Here is a 14,196-nt window from a genome sequence, read left to right on the forward strand (position 1 = left end):
GCTCAGTGGTTCCTTCAGTGTGTCAGTAGCTCACTTTTCACCACTGTCACTTCTGCAAGTTCCAGGCAGAGACTCAGCAATACCATCGCACTCAGACGTAGGATTCTTCATTGCTGTGTCCATTACAATTCGGTTTTACTGGTTAGGGTTGTTTGCCTTGAGTTGAACATCCCCCTCCTCCAAACCTGGAGGACTTAATCTAGCCCCTACCCTTGGACCTGTTCGTCATGGGTGACCCTAGGAAGAGCCAAAGCACAAAGCCCTGACTCCAACCAGCACAACTCTCTCGGTCATTGAGGCTTGCAGGCCTCCAAAGCACAACAAGATTGTGGCCCCCTTGGACGATAGACATACATAGTCAGGCAGTAACAGCATCTGCTTATCTGTCCAGCTTCATCCAGTGTTGTATCTTCATGCTCAGGGTTGCCTTCCAAAGGTCGTACCTGACTTCTGCGGGTCGCTAGGTTGTCAGTGCTGAATGCTCTTGAGGCTGTCCGTGCTCTCGAAGTGGAGTACCACCAGGTAGTCAGATGGGACTGGGGTGGCTCAGCAGGCACCCTTTTTTAGATTATGATGACATGCAGTCCTCTTTTATTGTCATTTAGTAATGCATGCATTAAGAAATGATACAATATTTCCTCTGGTGTGATATCACAAAACACAGGACAGACCAAGACTGAAAAAACTGACAAAACCATGTAATTATAACATGTAGTTACAACAGTGCAACAATACCATAACTTGATGAAGAAGTCCATGAGCACAGTAAAGTTCAAAGTCTCTCAAATGTCCCACATCTCACGCGAGACGGGAGAAGGAGGAAAAATTCTCCCTGCCATGCTGACCACAATCCGACTCTGAGTCATCCGAAAACTTCGAGCTCTGATCAGCTCTCCAACACCGAGTACTGAGCGCCATCTCTGTCCGAACAATTCGACCTCCTTCTCGGTCGCCAAAAGCAGGCAAGGCTGAGGATTTTGAAGCCTACCCTCCAAAAGATTCCCAACCATGCAGTAACAACAGCAGCGAACGAGAGTTTCTGAAATTTCTTCAGATGTTCCTCTGTGATTTCACGTCCATTCTCCATCAAATCAGAATTGTCCACGGCCCCTTGATGGAGGTGTGCGCTGGCTACTCTGGTGTTATAGATAATATGCTGGTAGTGGTTCAGCAGAGGCATCTTCAAGCTAGCGTGATTCAAGTCCTGTGCGAATGATGGGTGGGGGGGGGTGGTCATTGGGGTGTGCCTATTTATCGCAACGCTCAAATCCTCCACTGCACTCGGGTGGTACAAAGGCTAAGTTAAGCTGCAGAGAGAGAGAAGCACCTTACAGACTTCCTATTCAGACACTCCATTGACCTACCCATGTCCTGTCTGCAGAACATTCCCTAGTCCGTACATTATTCACTGCAGAACCCATGGACCAGGGCTCTTCCATCTCAGAGCACTACCATAGATGAAAATTACTGGGGGTATTTATGGAAGAAAAGTGAGAGTCTATTAGCCTCAGCACGAATGCCAGGATGCTGTTTATTGACAACATCTCAGTGTTTAACACAATCATTCCTACAGTTCTGATCAAAAATCTCCAGAACCTTGGCCTCTGCAACTGTATCCCGACTTCCTAACCAGAAGACCACAGTCTGTGTGAATCGGGAGTAACATCTCCACCTCGCTGACAATCAACATTGGCCCACTACAGGGATGTGTGCTTAGCCCACTGCTCTACTTTCTCACTTTCTCATCACCCATGACTGTGTGGCTAGACAGGGCTATAATATTATATACACAAACACACACAATTTTGCTGACGATACAGCCATTGTTGGTAGAATCTCAGATGATGACAAGAGTGTGTACAGGAGCAGGATATACCAGCTAGTTGAGTGGTGTCACAGCAACAACCTTGCACTCAATGTCAGTAAGACCAAAGAACTGACTGTCGACTTCAGAATGGGTAAGATGAGGGAACCCACACCAGACCTCAGAGGGATTAGAAGAGGAGAGAGTGAGCAATTTCAAGTTCCTGGGTGTCAATATCTCTGAGGACCTAACCTGGACCCAATGTAAGAATGCAGCTACAAAGACAAGACAGCGACTATACTTCATTAGGAATTTGAGAGGATTTGGAATGTCACCAAACACACTCGCAGATTTCTACAGATGTACTGTGGAGAGCATTCTAACTAGCTGCATCACTGTCTGATATGTGGGGGCGGGGTGTCACAATGGGGTGCTGGGAATGGACCCAAATGCAAGACACAGACACTGAAGTACAAGGAACAGGACTTGACTAGAGTGGGGACGTGACAGGGTACAGACAAGGAGCAGGGACAAGAACGCAGACTAGGGTCAGGACATGGACTAGACAGGGAACCCGGACAAGGAGCTAAGAACTAGCAGCCTGTGCTTGGAGTCCGAGCAGAGACTGGACAAGGACCCAGAATCTGGGTCTTGCCTCGGGCTCGGACCCCAGTACCAGGCAAGGACATGACATGGCTACAGGACATGGCTGGGGTCTAGAGGCCTGAGCTTGGCTGCGGGCTGGGGTCTTGGGTCTTGAGCCTGGCTGCAGGCTGGGGTCTTGGGTCTTGAGCCTGGCTGCGGGCTGGGGTCTTGGGTCTTGAGCTTGGCTGCGGGCTGGGGTCTTGGGTCTTGAGCTTGGCTGCGGGCTGGGGTCTTGGGTCTTGAGCTTGGCTGCAGGCTGATAACTCGGAGGCTGGAACTCGGAGACAGACTGGGAACTGTACATTAACATAGAACTGGGACTTATCCTTCGAAAAGCCAGGACTCAACTTTATCTCCACACCAAGGTGGGACAGGTCCACCTGTTGAGTAACGGCAGAATGGCCAGACTTACCCAACAGAGGCAAAGACAAGACAAGACAGGTTCCCCCACAGGGCAACAGCAAAACAGCCTGACTTACCGCACAGAGGGGAGGACAAGAAGAGACAAACACCAAAAAACAACAGACAGTTTCATCTCTGCTCCAGGGTAGCTCTGAGTCTCAGTTCAGCCAGCAACCTCAGCTGGCTACAGAAACAGCCGGATCCCTACCTAGCTCAGAGTGGCTGGCAGCCACTCAGCTGGCCCGGGAAACAGCCGAATCTGACAGTAAGGCTCCATGAAGTGATGGTTCTCCAACACGGCCTAAAGATGACAAGTGGCCACTCTAGCCTTCCACCAGCAGGTTGCTCCCAGGGAATCTTGACAAGACAAACCAGCAGCCCACACTCAATCCCAAGGCTACTTATATTCCAAGCCCAAAGATGGGAATCAGGTGCCTATGATTAACTCAACCAAATGAGGGACAGCTGGAAGACCCAGAGTCCTGAGTCCACGGACCGGACCGTGAACCAGAATGCGGACTTCACAGACCGGATCATGACACGGGGTGGGAGGTGGGGCTACTACATAGGATCAAAGTAAGCTGCAGAGAGATGTAAAATTAGTCAGCTCCATCATGGGCACTAGCCTCCATAGTATTCAGAACATCTTCAAGGTGTGGTACCTCAAAAATACGAGGTCTATCATTAAGGACTCCCACCACGCAGGGCATGCCCTCTTCTCATTGCTACCATCAGGAAGGAGGTACAGCAACTTGGAGGCACACACTCAACAATTCAGGAGCATCTTTTTCCCCTCTGCCATTCTTTTTCTGAATGGACTTTGAACCTATGAACACTACCTCACTACTTTTTTATGTCCTATTTTTTGCACTACTTATTCAATTTAACTATTTTATGCATATATACTTACTGTAATTCAGTTTTCTTTTTTTCTATTATTATGTACTGCACTATACTGCGCCGCAAATTTAATACATTTCACGAATATGCCGGTGATGTTAAACCTGATTTTGATGCATTATTTTGCCATCTTGTTCTAGTTCCGAAGGTATAGTGAGTCATAGGGAAACAGATCACTGAACTATCTGCACCCCATCCCACCACCTTCCATCGAAGGGTATGGTACAACGATGAACATTTAGTGGGTGAATTACTCTGTCCTCTTCGCCTCCCGCCCCTGGAAGTAATGGAGTGGAGTGCGCATCTTATTAGGTGAACACCCCTGGAATGCCCTTGTACTGGAGGTATTACGGTATTACGGTGCGCGTCTATTGCAGGTAATACGCCGGCGCCGGCGCCGGCCCCGGTTCAGTGCGCTGGGCGCTGCTCTCGGCACAGGGTATTGCACCGGGACGCCGTGGGCGGCGAGGCAGAGCTGAGCGCTGGCAGTGGGCAGTCGCGGGATCCTGAGTGGCAGCGGGGTGCATGCCAGTGCCCACACTCCCCAGGTGAGTGAGCTCTGCTGCTAAAGTGGGTGCAGCCAGACCCCGGCGCGGGGATTTCGCTTTGTGCAAAGTGTTGCGAAGTTTGGTGATCGCGACCGGGACCGAGTGGGGTTTGACGGTCAGGACGAAGATGAATGGCTGGCTCTGAGCGTAGCGTTAACTCCCGCTCAGAGAGGAACTGTAGAAAGGAGAGTGGACTGGCTCCAGGACAGAGAGATAGAGACTCTGAGAGGGAGGTGGGAGAGAGAGAGTGAGTGACCGCATACGTGATAAAGGGATCCGGGAAGGGAGAGTGGCAGACAAACGGACAGGGACCAATGGATCACGGACAAGACAGTGAGCAACTCTGCAATGGAGAGCGACTGACTGCAGAACGGACAGTGACGGATTGCTAGATGGAGAGTGACGGACTTCGAGACAAAGAGCGAATGACTTCAGGACAGAGAGCTAGGGTTTCCTAAATAACAGCGAGTAGCTCCCGGATAAAGAATAACATCTCCAGGACAAGGAATGATAGACTTCCAAAGAGGCGAAGAGAGATGAACTTCTGCCCAGCGGTTATAGAAGTTTAAAACGTTATGAAGGACAAAAATATGATAGGTTGTCACAATCTTTTCCCCAGAGTCAGAGTCTAAAACTAGACGGCAGAAGTTTAAGGTGAGTGGGTGATTTAAAAATGATCGGAGGGGTAAATTGTCACGCAGAATGTGAACGAGCGGCCAGAGGAAGTGGCAGCGACGGCTACAATTACAATGATTAAAAAAAACTTTTGGATAAGTACCCAGATAGGAAAGACTGGACGAACACCGAATGCGGGTGAATGGGTCCTGTTCAAGTGGACGTTGCTGTCGGCGTGGAGGAATCGGGCCGATACTTCCGTGACTCTCTGATCAGGGTGGACGGGGACTGACTATAGGATGCAAAGTGATACGCACGGTAACGGAGAGGGCAACTGACTGCAGGACAGAGGATCAGTATACCTTTAGCCCAAGGTGCACAGAAAAAAGTGACGTGTGACCCGGGTGCTAGAAACCCGTAGCTCCGTGTGAGCGTGGGAATGTCCCACCTGACTGAGAATCCCATCCCTCCCGACGTGTCCCAGGGCTGCCTGTGTGAAGAGGCTCGGCACCTCAGAGCCCGCCTGGGGCGGTTGGGGGGCTCCTCGCTAATGGAGTAACGAATGAGCTGTTTCCATTGGGGTCTTGCCCCGGAGTTCCCTGCAGGAGCAGGCCGTGCCCCAAGTAGAACACTCTATTCTGACACTCTAAAGACAACAAGCCCGAGGATCCTCACGGGGCAGCGGTCCCACTCCTTCCGGGCCCAGGACAACACTACAAACTCCCCACATTACTCCGCAAACTGTTTCAGAAGAACCGGTCCGATCTCTCGCTAACTGGTGTAACCTAGCACACGCACGGCGAACGATCCGCCCGCTCTCAGTTGAAGATTTAATTTCTGAAAATGAGTTAGGGTCTCTGAGGTCGGTAGGGATGCCCGGAGTGGAGAGAGAGGCAGTGAACGTTCGGCGGGATAGGCGGTATCTGTGAGGAGAATTGTGTGCCTGTTTGGAGCCCCTTGTCTGGTCTGCAGTTTCCTCCGCGCACTTCAGAATGAATGAGAAACCGACTTGGATGAACCTGCTGGGTTGGGCTTGGCGATATGTTGTGAATGGACGGACTGCGGTTTAAGTATAATGGATTGGGGAAACTTTAAAATCTTGTATTGACCACGATTTCTAAATTAAGACAAAAGTGGGTTCATAAAATCGAATGAAACAGTAGTGATGTCATCTGCATGGTGACAGGAGGTAACGGATTTTATAACCATATAACAATTACAGCACGGAAACAGGCTATGATTGACCATCTTAGCTTTGACTGTTGGTGGGTTAGAGGTGAAGTTGAATGAACTCTCACTCCACTGAGCCCTCACAGTTGAGGGTGCCAGCTAAGGCCAAGGCTCGCTGTAGGTCGTCCCTTGGTGAATTCCCCTACCCTACTGGAACTCCCTCCCTTCTCCACCCCAGCCCTCCCCCGCCGCCCCCGCAGCATGCAATGGGGAGGGGCAAAGGAAGGTTTGTGTTCTGGGTGATGGCATGGCACTCCAAAGTGACAACATTCCAACCCTCAAGAGCAGCGTATGTCAGGGTTGGTCAAATTACCATCCCCTGGCTGAAAGAATTTTCCTCAAATCTGTCCTATATCCCTGGCCTACTGTTCCTCAGTCAGAGATAACTCTACTAAGGAGATTTTTTAAACTATCTATGTCCTTATAACTTCATATTCCTCTGTCAGATCTCCCTCGTAGCCTCTTCCACTGAAAGGTAAACAAATCCTGTCTATCCAACCCCTCTTCACAACATTCCAACCCAGGCAACATCCGAGTCAATTTCCTCCCCATCCTCTCCAGTGCAATCACATCCTTCCTACAGTGTGTTCTCAATATCGCAGCTGTGGTCCAATTAATGTTTTATATTAGGTGTCCCAGCTAATGAAGGCAAGTATCCCGTATGGCTTCCTCACCACTTTATCCACCGCCAGACTTGTGCCCTGAGCTCCCTCTGTCCCTCAGCACTCCCTAGAGCCCCACCTCTCATTGAGTAGCCATGTTGCTTCACAAGCCGTTCTGTGGATTGAGAGCTGAGAATCTCGTACAATGAACAGACAGGCATGGAGTGGTCTCTGCAACAGTCGGTGTGACAGTGACTGACTGCCTGAACCTTGCCTCTGTGCGACCCCACAAACCCTGCCCATGCTCTCTGAAATCTAACAGCTAACTTGTATGGGCAATCAGCTGTACAGTTCCAAGCCAGGAAGTCCAGCAATATACAGATTTCACTTGCTTAGTTCACTTACCTGTAATGTGACTGCCTATGGAGTTTATTATTGCCTGTAGTTATATTGATATTCTGCATAATGTACATTCAGTGGCCACTTTTTAGGTACCTCACGTACCTAGTAAAGTGGTCGTGGAGTGTGTGTTAGTGATCTTCTGCTGCTGTAGCCCATCCATTTTAAGGAACATTCAGATATGCTCCTGCACACCACTGTTCTAATGCATGGTTATTTGAGTTCCTGTCAACTTGATTCAGTCTGACCATTCTCCTTTGGCCTCTCTCATGAACAAGACATTTTGACCCACAGAATTGCTGCTCACAAGATGTCTTTTTTTTCCATTTTTTGCACCATTCTCTGCAAATCCTAGAGACTGTTATGTGTGAAAATCCCAGGAGATCAGCAGTTTCTGAGATACTCAAACCACTCGGTCTAGCGTCAACAATTACTCCATGGTCAAAGTCACTTAGATTACATTTCTTCCTCATTCCGATGTTTGGTCTGAACAACAGCTGAACCCCTTGGCCATGTCTGCATGCTTTTAAGTTGTCATATGATTGGCTGATTAGGTATTTACATTAATGAGCAGGTGTACAGGGGTACCCATTAAACTGGCCACTAACTGTATGATGTGTTATTGATAATGCTTGTGGCTCTGGTGACACAACCACGGATTCGGAAGCGCAACAGATACAGCAGTTGGGCTAGTGAATATACATGTGTCAGCTAATTATTTCATTGTGATAGTATTTAACTCCATACATTTCGTCGTAGTATTTGTCAAGACTTGGACACAGCACAGTAACGCTTTGCTGCATGTTTGCATGCAGCCTTGCCTGAAAAATTGGACTGTCGAGTCAAATGACTCTGAAGACTAACGGTATTCATTTTATTCTTAGTTGTTCTTTTCAGGCACAGTGTAGGCTTCATTTTCCATTGGAGAGCTTAGTTAACGGCCCTGTTTGGCCTAGTGTTTATTGTTTTCTTTTCCCTTTAACACTGTTCACATTAAAGTCTGTGAAATGTCGACCCGCTTCAGTGTCTCTCACTCCGCACTTGGGCCATATCCGAACCTGGTGACATCTGGTTCCAAATCAAACATGAGCTAATGATTGATTCTGACATTTTAATGTTCCACTCAGTGTAGCAGTGTCTCCTAAACTGTTGGCTGGTGATTATCTCCACATTGCCTTAGATGTGCACAAGTGCTCTGTTCGTGGATCAGTGAGTAGCAGTCAAGATTGCTCCACAAGTACTAAATTGTAGTGAGAGGAGCTGTGTGAATGGGGTTATTCATCCTGTCAGTGAAGGATTAAGTTTGGATACTGGTGCACTTAGAAATGCTTTAACCAAGTGGCGAGGAGCTCAATGGAGACATTTGGTTATCTCTCAATTGCCTGATCTGAGTCAACCTCATTCCACACTGTTAGTTAAGGTGTTTCAAGTAAGGGTAAGCTATATAAACACTCTAGTGGCTTCTAGTGACAAGAACTTGGAATGACACAACCGTTTTACAGTGACAGAATTCAAAAATAGCCAAGATATTAGTTGGTGCATGTGTGGTGCCTTAATATACATCAGGGCAGAGATGTGTTCCTAAGCAACGTACACAAAATGCTGGAGGATCTCAGTAGGTCAGGCAGCGTTTATAGAAATGAATAAACAGTTGACGTTTCAGGCCGAGACTATTCTTCATGACCCTTCTTTAGTCTTGAAGAAGGGTTTCAACCAAAACATCAACTGTTCTACAGATGTTGCCTGGCCTGCTGAGTTCCTCTAGCTTTTTGTGTGTGTTGCTTTGGACTTCCAGCATTGTCTTTCTCATGTTTAAGAGATATGTTCCAGTCCTCTTTATTATTAGCCTAGTATCGGGCTTCTATTTTGTTCAGAATGTCGTGAGGTTAGGTGGTAGCAGCCCTTTAGTCCCTGTTACTGGTAGCTGATTTAAGAAGCTCTAGGTTAAAAGAGATGAGGTTTAACATTGGGTAGAGTGGCAAGAGAGAGTCAGCACAAGAGTGACTGACTAGCTGTCACAGTGTGGACCATTACAGGTTGACCTTGAGAGCCAATGTCATATTTTTCCATAGGTGCATCCCAACTTGTGTATTGGTTTCAAAGTCCCTCATACCACTCCTCCTCTTCCCTCCTTTTTTTTATTTGTGTTGAACTCATTGCAAGTGGGCAGTATACGCATCTTATCATAATATTGGCACTTTGCCAAAAACTAACACCGATTTCTCCTGGAGTCAGTTTTAAGGGGACAGGAAACCTGGTCAGCAATGAGATAATGCAAGCAGAAAAAAATGACCATGAATATCTACATGGAAAGACCAATGCCCAAGAATGGAAAAGCCTACAAAAAATAAGGCAGCCCAATCCGTCACAGGAAAAGCCCTCCCCACCTTTGAGGAGCGCTGCCACAAGAAGCAGTGTAAATCATCAAGGGCCCCAAACACCAGGCCATGCTGTCTTCTGGCTGCAGCCATCAGGAAGGAGGTGTAGGAGCCTTGGGTCCCACACCACCAGCTTCAGGAACAGTTATTACCCTTCAGCCATCAGGCTGCTGAACCAGTGTGGATAACTTCACTCACCTCAACAAGGATGATGATGGTGACGTCGACTCAGGCCTGAGAGGCCAGCGTCAGGCATTTTCATGCTTTACAAGGCGCGGATCGGAAGGCTGTTCAGGGAGCCACTCCTCGCACAGACATTTCAAAGCATTTTTCTTTATTTTACGAGGTCGAGTTGCGAGCTCAACACTCAACCCGGCACAGATGGAAAGCTTACTCGGGAGTGGCCCGACTGGATTCGAACTCGGGAATCTCCGTTCCGGAGTCCAATGCTGATGTCACTGCACCACCAGCCGACCAACAAGGAACTGATTCCATAACCTATGTACTCACTTTCAAGAACCCTACTACTCATGTTCTCAATATTAATTATTTATTATTTCCTTTTTTTTTTGTATTTACACAGTTTGTCTTCTGTTGCACATTGGTTGTTTGTCAGTTTTTCTATGTAGTTTTTCAATGGTTCATTAATCTACTGTGAACGCTCACAAGAAAATGAGACTCAGGATTGTATATGGTGACATATACGTACTTTGATAATAAATTTACTTTGAACTTTGAACATCACTGTTGAGTGAAGAGCCCTGGAAGTTTACACCTGTAGCTGTCAGACAAAGCTAAACCATGTAAAGCAATATCTGCAAGTAAAGCTTTGTTATAGTGTGTGTCCAGATCAACTGAGAAGGAATTAGAAAGTAAATGGAGCATGCTTCAGAGGGAGAAGTATATGTGGGATTAGTGATCATAATATTGTCCTACTTAAAATAATTATTGAAAAAAATCAAAGAATAATCAAACATAGAATAATAATTAACTAAAAGAGGAGAGAAAGAAACTGTCCATGCAGGTTGGAATCAAAAGCTGTGAGATAAAAATGAAGAGCGAGCCGGATGCAGAAACTGATGCAATCCAATGAGGAAAACAAGGAAAGTATACCTCCTCCTCTATGACAAGAAAGTACAAAATAAGGCATAAAAAGGGCATATATCAAATATAAGCTCTATTAAAACGCTGAGGTTGAATGTAGAAAGTAGAGGTGGGATAAAGAGTAAGGAAACTGACTGGACACTAACAGAAAAGGCAAGCCAGAGGGTTTTGAATAAGCATTTAAGTTATTAGTATGTGGTCAATAGTTTATTATTATCACGTGCCGATATTCAATGATAAGCTTTTGTTTATATGCCATCTGGTCGGACCATTGCAAAAAATAAATACATCAAAGTGGTACAGTGGAAAAGGAATAACAGAGTTCAGAATATAATGTTGCAGCGACAGAGAAGATGCAGTGTAGGCAGGCAAATAGATACAAGGGCCACAGTGAAGTCAATTGTAAAATCAAGATTCATCTTTATCATAGAAGAAGTCATTCACAGCTCTTCTAACAGTGGGATTGCAGCTGTCGTTGAGCCCGGTGGTGCTTGTTTTCAAGCTTTTGTATCTTCTGCCTGGTGAGAAAAGGAAGCAGAGTGAGTTTCTGGGGTGGCTGGGCTCAAGCCCATTCTTGAGCTATCTCTTGGCCGTTCAAGAACCTGTAAATCTTTGCCTCCGCAGCCCTCTGTGGCAATGGATTCTACATATTCACTACCCTCTGGCTAAAGATATTCCTCCTCGTCTTTGTTCTAATGGGGCATCCCTTTGTTCTGAGGCTGTGCCCTCAGATCCTAAGCTTTCCTGCTATCAACAGGAGGGGAGATTGAGTTCCATGATAGATCGGGCTGTTGTTGCGATTCTCTGCAATATCTTGTGGTTTTGGGTAGAATGGTTGCCATGCCAAGCTGTAATGCATCTGGATAGAATACTGTGTATGGCGCATCCATAAAACTTGGTGCAGTTCATAGGGGACATGCCAGATTTCCTTAGGAAGTCTGTGTGCTTTCTTGGCCATGGTTGGACCAGGGCAAGCTGCTGGTGAAAGTTACATGGAAATGGTCAAAAGAGGAGCCAAAATGGAGATAATCTTCTGGTGGCAGGGGTGGTTAGGGATGGGTTGTCGTGGGAGAGAGAGATTATTGCTAAGGCACAAATTGCTTATGTTGTATCTTTCTTCATGGCAGGAATGGTACTGGTTGTGTATAATGGAGGATGTAATTGAGATATTTGTATGTCAGATAAAATCAGATAAAGGAAGGTGCAATAATTAGAAAGTAGTTCATTAAATGGTAGGGTTTTCCATTCAAGAACATTGGCATTTCCATATCAGGCTGTGATGCAACCAGTCAATGTACTCTCCACCACACACCTATAAAAGTTTGTCAAAGTTTTAGATGACATGCCAAATCTTCACAAACCTGTAAGAAAGTAGAAGTGCTGGCATGCTTGCTTCTGTAATGGCACTTACCTGCCAGACCCAAGACAGGTCCTGTGAAATGTTAACACTGAGGAGTTTAAAGTTGCTGACCCTCTCTTCCTCTGATCCCCTGATGGTTCATGGACCTCTGGTTTCCTCCTTCTGAAGTCAATAATAATTCCTTGCCTTGCTGACGTTGAGTGAGAGGTTGTTGTTGTGACACCACTCAGCCAGATTTTCAATCTCTAAGTTCATAGCCTTGTGGTGTAGTTGTGCTGATGGTGATTGTGGAGGAGGTACTGTTGCCAATCCGCACTGATCATTGTCTGCAAGTGAGGAAATCGAGGACCTAGTTGCCCAAGGAGGTATTGAGGCCCAGCACCTGAACCTTTATGATTAGTTTTGAGAGGATGATAGTGTTGAATGCCAAACTGAAGTTAATGAAGAACATTCTGATCTATGCATCTTTGCTGTCCAGATGTTTCAAGATTAATTGAAGAGCCATTGAAATGTCATCTGCTGTTGATCTGTTGTGACAGTAGGCAAACTGGAGTGGATCCAAATCACTTCTGACAGGAGTTGATATGTTTCATCACTAACCTCTCAAAACACTTCCTCACAGTGAATGCAAGTGCTACTGAATGATAGGTTACCACATACTTCTTAGGCACTGGTATAATCGAAGCCTTATTGAAGCAGGTTTGAAACCTCAGACTGCCAAAGTGAGAGGTTAAGGATATTGGTGAACACTCCAGCCAGTTGATCAACACAAGTCTTTAGGACTTGACCATGTACCCTGAATGGGCTGGATGATTTCTGTGGGTTCACCCTCCTGAAGGATGCTCTCAAGTTGGCCTCAGAGACTGAAATCACAGGGCCATTGGGCGCTGTGGAGTTTCTGAAAGTTTTGATGGTCAAAGCGGGCATAAAAGGCATCGAGTTCATCTGGGAGTGCTTTGTTGTCACTTATGTCACTTGTTTTAATTTTGTAAGAGATGATGGCATTCAAGGCCTGCCACAGCTGTCAAACATCATTCAGAGATTCAAGTTTGGTTCCGAACTTCCACTTCACATGTGAGTTGGCTTTCTGGAGATCGTACTTGGACTTGTATATAACTTGGTCATTCAAGGCCAGACCTGAATACCACTGATTTGGCCCTCAGCAGATTGTGAATCTCATGGTTCATCCAGGGCTTCGGGTTGGGAAAGACTCTGAATGATTTTGTGGGGGCACACTCACCTATGACTGTTTTTATCTGACAACGTAATGCATTCGTTCAGATCCTTGAACATGGCCTGGTCCACTAACTCAGAGCAATCCTATCTCCATTTCTCTGCCTCCCACAGCCACGTCTTTGTTGTCCTCATCTCTGGAGCTTTGCTCTTTAGCCTCTGCCTTTTTGCTGGTAGGAGGAAGACTGCGAAGTGTTCAGATTTCCTGAAATGTCATCTAGGCATGAGACAGTAGCTACTCCTAATTATAGTGTATCAGTGGTCGATTGTGTTGGGACCCCTGGTACTGCAGGTGATAAATTGATGAAAATTGGGCTGAGATTTCCTCAAACAAGCTTGATTGAAGTCCCTGACAATGATTACAATGATTTGAAAAGTATTGGGGGAGGGGGATAGGCTGTTTCACATTTGCTAATCACAGCATTCAAATCATCAAATGCTTGTTTGCAGTATGTAAACTGTAGTCAGGATCACAGAGAACACTTAATGTGAAAGTAAAGATGGAAAATTGTAGTGTCTGGACACAAACTAACTTCTCCATAGATACCAGGGTGATGCCAGAAGACTGGAAGATTGAAATATTACATCAGGGTTTACAAAAAGAGAGTGGAATAAATCCAACAAAAGACACAAGATTCTGCGGGTGCTGGGAAACTTGAGAAAGAAAATGCTGGGGAAATTCAGAAAGTCAGGCAGCATCTATGGAAGGGAATAAACAGCCCAATTTTTGGGCCAAGGCCATCAGGACTGTAGATACTATCTAATCTTTGGATATCCCCCAGTATTTTGCATGTGAATTCACAGATCTCTCAGAATAACGAAAATGGTAGAAAATCTCGGAGATAAAACTCCCGAAGAGAGTTAGTCGGTGTTTAGAAGCACCATGTACAAATACTGGCTAAGAGACAAGTAATGCATAAATTCTCTGCTCACAAGACATTTATGGTGGATGTCCCAGCAAGGACTGGTAATTTAG

At 46.2% G+C, this 14,196-nt stretch overlaps 1 protein-coding gene across 1 annotated transcript in view; it reads left to right on the forward strand.

Annotated features, from left to right (window-relative positions):
- The first annotated feature begins 4,142 nt into the window (after positions 1 to 4,142).
- Positions 4,143 to 14,196, forward strand: part of LOC134354318 (tumor protein p53-inducible protein 11-like) — a 190,202-nt gene continuing 180,148 nt past the window's right edge. The window contains exon 1 of the mRNA XM_063063249.1: positions 4,143 to 4,299. The gene's annotated coding sequence lies outside the window, so the exon portion shown is untranslated. The remainder of the gene's footprint in view (positions 4,300 to 14,196) is intronic.

This window comes from Mobula hypostoma, chromosome 11 (assembly GCF_963921235.1).
Source record: "Mobula hypostoma chromosome 11, sMobHyp1.1, whole genome shotgun sequence".
NCBI classification, from domain to species: Eukaryota; Metazoa; Chordata; class Chondrichthyes; order Myliobatiformes; family Myliobatidae; genus Mobula; species Mobula hypostoma.